The sequence below is a fragment of the Octopus bimaculoides genome, chromosome 10 (genome assembly GCF_046866305.1).
Source record: "Octopus bimaculoides isolate indiv1 chromosome 10, ASM4686630v1, whole genome shotgun sequence".
Lineage (NCBI taxonomy): Eukaryota > Metazoa > Mollusca > Cephalopoda > Octopoda > Octopodidae > Octopus > Octopus bimaculoides.
The window spans coordinates 88734588-88743313 of NC_142937.1; the positions used below are offsets into that span (position 1 = coordinate 88734588).

Genomic DNA, 8726 nt, shown 5'->3' on the forward strand with positions numbered 1-8726 from the left:
TTTCAAGCATCAACTTCGCCTGAGGAAGTAAACTCACAGCTACTAAGTTCACGCTATCTCTATTTGTATTACTATGTTACTATTGAAATCAACACCAATATCATTTCTGTTTGACTATCTCCAAGAGAATCCCTAATTATGCACAACCGTTAATGTATTTTCTACCAATAAGCTCTACCTTTACACTATATCTTGTTTCATCTGTCATCTATTAAATTTCTTATTTTTCTCAAATACTTTCTTATCTCAACTGCTTTCTATTAAGTCATATTGCCCTCAATCTTCTCACATATTTCATTTCCTATCTTCAGTTTTCTTTTCTACTTCTCTTCTTTTTCTTTTTCTTTTCCTTTTTTTCCTTTCTTTTCCTCTGCTTTCTCTCTTCCTTTTTCTTCTGTTCCATCTTTTTTTCTCATTCTGCTACATTTACTCTCATTTCCATAAACACTACTCGGGCGCACTACACCCCAAAATTTAACGTCTATAACAAACACCACACATGACCTAGACAATCCTCGATTGTCTAATCAAAGCCACTACTTCCTTTAACTAGTTATTTTTTTCTATTCTTACAACTGTCAGCATTTCACCCAATCATCCATCTCTTCTTCCTCCTCCTCTTTGGTGTACATTCATCATAGAATATTCACCACAAATATATATTTCAACAGTCATCGTTATCACAGAACCTATATCCGGAACTATAACCTTCACCTTAACACATCTTGTACTCCTATCAATCCCCAGTAATCTTTTTCTGCTTTATAGCTACATTTTTCTAAATTTTCTTTTCTTTATTATTAAATGAAAAATAGCATCACGTATAAAAGCCACGCTGTTTTTAAGTTGGCGAGACTTTTTCGATAATTCACTCTATTTTTCTGACACAGTAATCTAAAACTGTTACGTTTGTCTTCTGAAAGTGAAAGGCCATCTGCCAAAATGCCTATATTTACAGTTTGAGCACGGAATGGGCTTTATATATTCTTCCCGAATTTCTGCTTCGTAATGTTTAGTTTAATTTTTCAGTACGGTTAAATATTTTTTCAATCAAAGGAATACTAAACCGAGGAGATGAAGCGAAACTCATACCTACTCTGTCGTTTAGAAAATAACTGCTACTCTTGCTAGAAGGGAATGTGGCACAACTGCTGATGAAAACAAAACTAAAAAAGATATTCCCATTGTGTCTCGCAAAAGGTTATAAAAACGATATGAATGTATCAGTATACACAACTATGAGAACAAACGGTTTTAATACTAAAATAAAGCAAACACTAAAAGTAAAGACCCAGTCTTATAGCTTACAAATGCAGTCAACTTTAACTAACGTACAGCAGTAAGAGATAACAAGATTTTTAAAGTTGATAACGTGACTTCAAAGAGTTATGTATATGATTGGGTAAATTTGGCATGGATCAGACTGTGATGCATTGTCACAAGTTTTTCCAATATCTTTGAAGGAAATAGCAAGGTTTTTAGATTCGATATACTGCCATAAGTGTGTTCCTTTAAGATGACACAAAAGCATAAATATTTAATTCTAAATTTTACAGAAGTGCACCTGAAAATAGCACAACCAGATGCTTTATCTTCGACTGGTATCTGTAGGATGTCTATTTTAAAGTGATAATTCAATACGCCAATGAAGAAACTTAATAGTTTTCGTTTTTCCTACATTTTTGAAACTAAATATGAATGAAATCGTTTGCTAGTCAGCATGCAGTGTAAAATAAACCCGAAGTAAAAACGTTCGCATTGTTTTACAGCTTTTTTGAAAACCATAGCCTCGTTTTAAACTGGAATAAATTGATTTTGGAATAAACTGAGCCAATCGTGCTAACAACAATAGTTTTATTGACGACAATAACATCACCTAGATAGGTATGAACTCGTTTGGTATTAATGATTATACTATCCACCACTCTTTGAAAAGCATTTACATCATTAGTCAGGTCAAAAGTAACATTGTAAACTAGAATAAACGTAATCAATATCTTACAACTGTTATGTCTGGTGGCATAGTGCTATGAAATTCAGTTTGCTGTAGAACTTATTTTGGATATAGAACGCATGAGATCATGACTGTGAGGAAGTGATCGACATCTGGAAAGAAATAGCGATTTATCATTTATGAACAGTCGATACTGACTACTGCTACTACTACTACTACTACTACTACTACTACTACTACTACTACTACTACTACTATTGCTGCTGCTGTTACTTGCTCTCACTGTGGAGAGATTCGATGCCAAATAATAAGACAAGAAGTCTTTGTCAAACAGAGTCACAGGAAATCTTCAAAAATAGAAGTAGCTCTATATTCCAGCAGTTCCTAGCAAAGTTGCTTAGAATTTTGATATAGGGTTTATTTAAAATTTTCACCCGACTGTTGTCTTCCTGGCTGTAATTGGAGTCTGCCAAAGTATTTTGTATTTTGCGACATGAAGCAGATTCGATGGAGTGTAACTGTCGAAGTATTGTAGTCGTTATCTGTAATGTGGCTGAAAGTTGAATGTGATAGCTAATTAACAGAATGACTCATCAAGGCTACAGTAGTAGTAGTAGAAGTATTAGGAGAAGAAGAAGAAGAAGAAGAAGAAGAAGAAGAAGAAGAAGAAGAAGAAGAAGAAGAAGAAGAAGAAGAAGAAGAAGAAGAAGAAGAAGAAGAAGAAGAAATGATATGATATTAGTGTAATATGCTAAGGCTAAAAATTCACAAATGTTACTCCAACTTTTTTGTTTCCGCAATTTGAAGAATTAAACCATGCATACATACATACATACATACATACATACATACATGCATGCATGCATACATTGATGGTGAAACTCTTGCATCTGTGATCCAGAAACTCCAGGATGGAAAAGCACTTGGAAGAGACTTGATTGTTCGATATTGGTACAAGAATCTAACCTTCTACCGACCATATCTTATCAATCTGTACTAGCAAGCTCTCAGTCGGAATAGTAGATACTACACTGGTTATCTCTGGTAGAGACAAAATTGATCCCCAAATGCAGAACCACCCACATGGCAAAAAACTACCGGTCAATTGCATGCCAGAACTAAATGTATAAGATGTATACAGCATGCTTAAACCTCTTCCTCCAAGGCTATTGTGAAAACGTCCCCCTGAAATGGTTTCAAACAATGACAAAATAACCGTAATGTGGGATATTCCAATTTACATAGGGAGTTTCAGGTTAATCTATCAGGAAAGGGAGTGCCACTTAATGGACGTATCAATTCCAGTGATATAACACCATGGAGAAATTGTAATAAGTTATGGAAATGGAGATCATAAGAAATTGGAGACTGCAAAAATATAAAATAAAAACAATCTTTATGATAATGAGGGGCTTGAGAATGATTAAAACAGAAGCACATTGATACACCAGAGCTTACATATTTACGCAACATACTGTAGACATAACATGTAGAGTACTTTGAATATACTAGAAAACAAACCCCAAAACAAATCGCTGTATGCATCCAAGGTATATGTAACTGCGCTTAGTAGTACCGTAGGAACATGCAAACAAAATAAAACTGCTGAATAATACTAATTTCTTAGATATGTACAAGACCATATATATTTTGTAGGAGATAAGCTGCAATTGGATATATCCGCGCGAGTATTTAATTGCTCTTTAAATTGATCGATGGCGGGAAGACGAAATGCAAAGCATACGTTAGCAGAATTTTAACGTAGAAAGCAAAGGAATGTTGCTAAACACCATAAAGCATTTAACATATTTCTCAACTGCAGTAACAATAATAAATATGCTTTCTACTAAAAGCACAAGGCCTGGACTTGGAGGCAGGGGGATAAGTCGATTACATCGACCACAGTTTTCACTGGTATTTAATTTATCGACCACGAAAGTGGTCGAAAGGCAAAGTCGACCCCGGCGGAATTTGAACTCAGAACGCACAGACAGACGAAGTGCCGTTAAGCATTTCGCCCGGCGTGCTAACGATTCCGCCAGCTCACCGCCTTAGTAACAATGATGACGATGATGATGATAATAATAATAATAATAATAATAATAATAATAATAATAATAATAATAATAATAATAATAATTCTAATTCTAATTTAGACAATAAGTGTACTATTTTGAGTAGGTGGTGGGTGGGGGTAGTTGATTAAATTAACTTCAGTATGTGATTGGTACTATATATTATTGACCCCGAAAGGCTGAAGTGAAACTTGACTCCAGTAGGATTTGAATTCAGAATGTAAAGAGCTACGACTAATACCGAGAAGCGCAGTTACATTCCCATGATCATTTGGTTTCTAATTTAGGAACAAGGCCGGCAATTTTGACCAGAGAAAAGGTACTTTATTTTATCGCCTATGTAAGTATGAAAAACACAGTTGAACTCTACCGGATTTGAACACAGGAGGCAATGCATTTGGTCCGACGTTCTAATGGTTTAGTCATTCTGCCTCAATAATAATAACAATGGTTTCAAATTTTGCCACAAGGCAGTAGTAGTAGTAGTAGTAGTAGTAGTAGTAGTAGTAGTAGTAGTAGTAGTGTTTTGAAATTTTGACACAAAGCCAGCAATTTCAAGGGAGATGGGTTTAGTGGTACCTTATTTTATCGACCTCGAAATAATGAAAGTCAAAGTTAACTTCAGCGGAATTTAAACTCATATATAATGTGTCGGAAGAAATACCACTGGACATTTTGTCCGACGCACTAACAATTTTGAAAGCTCGTCGCCTCTGTAGTAGTAGTAGTAGTAGTAGTAGTAGTAGTAGTAGTAATTTCTAATATAGGCGCATGGCCTAAAACTTTAGGGAAAGGAGTTGGTCGATTACAACAACTCCTGTACTTGGCTGGTACTTAATTTTATCGACCCCAGGGAAAGCTGACTGGCGCGGAATTTGAACTCAGAATGTAAAGAGCCGGAAGAAATACCGCTAAGGATTTTCCTGACGTTAATAATCCTTAATTTACTTTACCTCCTGGGTCCGTTACTACATACAGTACGATGCTACAGAAACATACGGAGCTTTACATACGGGATCATGTAAAGACAGCAGGTAGAGGGCAGTTATATAATTTTGGAACTTGTGTAAAATTGGTAACATACACATAGTTAATTGTGGTACTCCGTCGGTTGCGACGACGAGGGTTCCAGTCGATCAGATCAACGGAACAGCCTGCTCGTGAAATTAACGTGCAAGTGGCTGAGCACTCCACAGACACGTGTACCTTTAACGTAGTTCTCGGGGAGATTCAGCGTGACACAGTGTGTAACAAGACTGGCCCCTTTGAAATACAGGTAGAAGAGAAACAGGAAGAAAGAGTGAGAGAAAGTTGTGGTGAAAGAGTACAGCAGGGGTCGCCAACACCTCCGGCCGGAGCCTCGTGGAGCATTACATGTTTTCGCTCAATAAGCACTCACAACGCCCGGTCTGGGAATCGAAACCGCTATCCTACGACCACGAGTCCGCTGCCCTAACCGCGGGGCCATTGCGCTTCCATAGTTAATTGTACAGATTGATTGAAGAAATAAATAAATGAATACATTTCATATAGAGATAAATATTTATCATGAATATTATATTATAAATTTATATTTATTATTAATATCTATTATTATATAACTAATATAAATATGAAAATACAGATAACGGCAAATGAGAGAATCCCACCCACGCAGAAGCAGGAAGTCGCCATCTGGTTATGATTAGGGTACCCCATGAGCCTGATCACATGCTACTTCTATGTATTATGCCTCTATATGCTTGAAACGTTCGTTCCTCAAAAGAGGCAGGATTGGTAAGAAAAAGAAAGAGGCGTCGAGGATTCCTCATGGTAGCTTAGGTTATAATAAACCGTTCCCAGACATTATAACAATAAGGCCTTCGAGTTCTATGGCACGGTTAACAATTTTAAGGAAGTTGTGGGTATGTCGATTATATGGAGGCCAATGCTCAAATGGGATTTATTTTAGCGACCCTAAAAGGACGAAAGGTAAAGTCAACGTCGGCAGCGTTTGATGTCAGGACGTAAAATTTCGCCGAGGTCCTAATAATAATAACAATTCTAATATGATGGCATAGATCCAAGACATTGGCGGCGGGTTGGGGGAACAACAAGAAGGCGAAATACAAAGGGAAACCATAAACAACAGTAGGAGTTTTACGCTGATATAAATCTACAATAGTAATTAAGACGCATTCATTAATTACATTGTAATAATGATAACGACTAACAACAGAATAATGATAATGTTTTCCCGTTTTACGAGTTTTGTAGTCTTTTTTTATGATTAAAAATAATTCGGTGAAGACATTTAAACCATAAAAATATTCTTTGTTAAAAGATGGTTTTTAATTATTATTATTGTTACTGTTGTTGTTTAATATTTGTACCAGCCTGGGGTTAAACAAGAATGTCTGTCACTAACACGTCTTGTTTTGTTTTTTTCTTTTATTTTGCGCGGCATTTTGAGCCAGTGTCTTCTACTATAACATTTGGCAGACTATGCTTTATGAGTGAATTTGGTAGACGGTAACTGTGTGGAAGCCCGCTGTGTGTGTATACATGTGTGTGTATATATATGCGTATGTGTATATATACATGTGTGTGTGTATATATATATGTGTGTGTATATGTGTATATACATATGTGTGTATATATATGCGTATGTGTATATATATATGTGTGTGTGTATATATATATATGTGTGTGTTTATATGTGTATATACATGTGTGTGTATATATGTGTGTGTGTGTGCATATATGTGTGTGTGTGCGTGTGTGAAGGCGCGTGGCTGAGTGGTTAGGGCATTCGGCTCACGATCGTAGGATCGTGAGTTCGATTCCCCGCGGTGCGTTGAGTTCTTGAGCAAGACGCTTTATTTTCACTTTGCTGGCAAAAATGAGTTGTACCTGTAATTCAAAGGGCCAGCCTTGTCACACTCTGTGTCATGCTGAATCTCCCCCCGAAAACTACGTTAAGGGTGCACGTGTCTGTGGAATCCTCAGCCACTTGCACGTTAATTTCACGAGCAGGCTCTTCCGCTGATCGGATAAACTGGAACCCTCGTCGTCGTAACCGACGGAATACTATGTATATATTATGTGTAAGTGTGTGTGTCTACTCCGCTGCTTGACAACCGGTGTTAGTTTCTTTACGTCCTCATGACTGTCATAACAGTTTGGCAAAAAGCGAGAGACAGAGTAAGCACCAGACTTCCAAAAAGTACTGGGGTCGATTTGCTTAACAAAACCTTTCAAGCGGTGCTCCAGTATGGCCGCAATCTACCGACTGAAACAAGTAAGAGACAAAAAAAAATAAAGGATAGTTTACCTAGTTCTACGTTATACAGAGTGTAATTTCTAATTTATAAGATGATAAGGTGTGTTATAAAGAATAGATTTGGCTGCTATTTCTAGCAGAGATCCAGGGATCACCTTGCCACGTTGTTATTGTTGTTCTTTAGGCCTAAATCAGCATGACTATGAACTTCCGTCCTTTCTTGATCCCCTGTTCCATTGTATAGCAGGGACCACATTGTCCAATGTATCTGTCTTTATTTATCATTCGTAGGAGGGGATTTAGCTGCTATCTCTAGCGGGTTTTGTGATCACGTTTCTGTTGAAATTGAAAATATTACCTGTCTCATGTATGGGAGTGTTGATGTTGAAGTTCTTTAACCCAGACGCTTCAGAATGAGCAGAACTCTGATCAAATGCGTTCCAGACGAGACCATCCTGTCATTTTTCTAGACATAGGGTATCCCAGACTGCATTATTCAATGTACCCTTCCCTTTTATTTTCTTAAGTTGGTAGGGTGTGATTTGAGGGAAATCTGGCTGCTATTTCTAGCAGGTCAAGTCTCTCCGTAGAAGTTACTGTTATTGTTTAGTCCCAAGTCAGCTCAGATCCAACAGATATAATATCGAAAGCGTTCCAGCTTTGGCCTCTCCGTCTTTTTTTCAAACAGCATGTATCTAGATTTAGATCTACATTATTCAAAACTTCCTTCTCTTTCTTTTAAGGAAATGTAATTTAAAAGAGATTTAGCTGCTATTTCTAGCAAATCGACTCATCACATTAACACAAATCTAGCTACTTTTGTTGGATGTAAGTTAATGAACATTTTTTTTTGGTTTCTTTTCTTATTTTCATTAAAAATATACAACAGGTGTGCACTAGACAGGAACATCAGATTTTAGATCGCCTGCAAATCACACCTGAACAGATTAACAACAACAAACAGGGGGAACACATTGGCTAATGCAGAGCTAGATATGTTGTCTGAAATAATTCGATGCGATGATCATGGCTGGAGCCTTGATCTATCTAAAGCCCTGTACCAGGACTGATCTAAACTAATTAAAAACATTAACACATATTTGACTGAAATACATCACGAAATGAATTAATTAATAATTTTCCGTATTAAACTTTTAAATACTTTTAATTTGTTAAATATTAACATAACAAAACATTTGTTAAAGTTATTTCACAATTCTTACCTTTCTCTTGATGAAGAAAAAAAAATCGAACAGACAAAAATCCGCAAGACTTGCTTCGATAAATATTTCCAATGGGTTTTCAATTGGTTTTAAAATACCATAGGAATATTTTGATTAAAGTTTTCCACGTGTGTATGTAATTCAAGAAGAATGCCGTTGATTAAAAGTTTGGTTAAATATTGGTCAAAATGTAACAATAATAAAAAAATAAT

At 36.3% G+C, this 8726-nt stretch overlaps 1 protein-coding gene across 3 annotated transcripts in view; it reads right to left on the reverse strand.

The window, feature by feature from the left end:
* The window catches only part of LOC106869943 (QRFP-like peptide receptor), a 57240-nt gene that overhangs the window by 45433 nt on the left and 3081 nt on the right, over positions 1-8726 (reverse strand). For all 3 annotated transcript variants that reach the window (XM_014915880.3, XM_052971349.2, XM_052971350.2), the window contains one exon: positions 8515-8726. This exon is cut by the window's right edge. The gene's annotated coding sequence lies outside the window, so the exon portion shown is untranslated. The remainder of the gene's footprint in view (positions 1-8514) is intronic.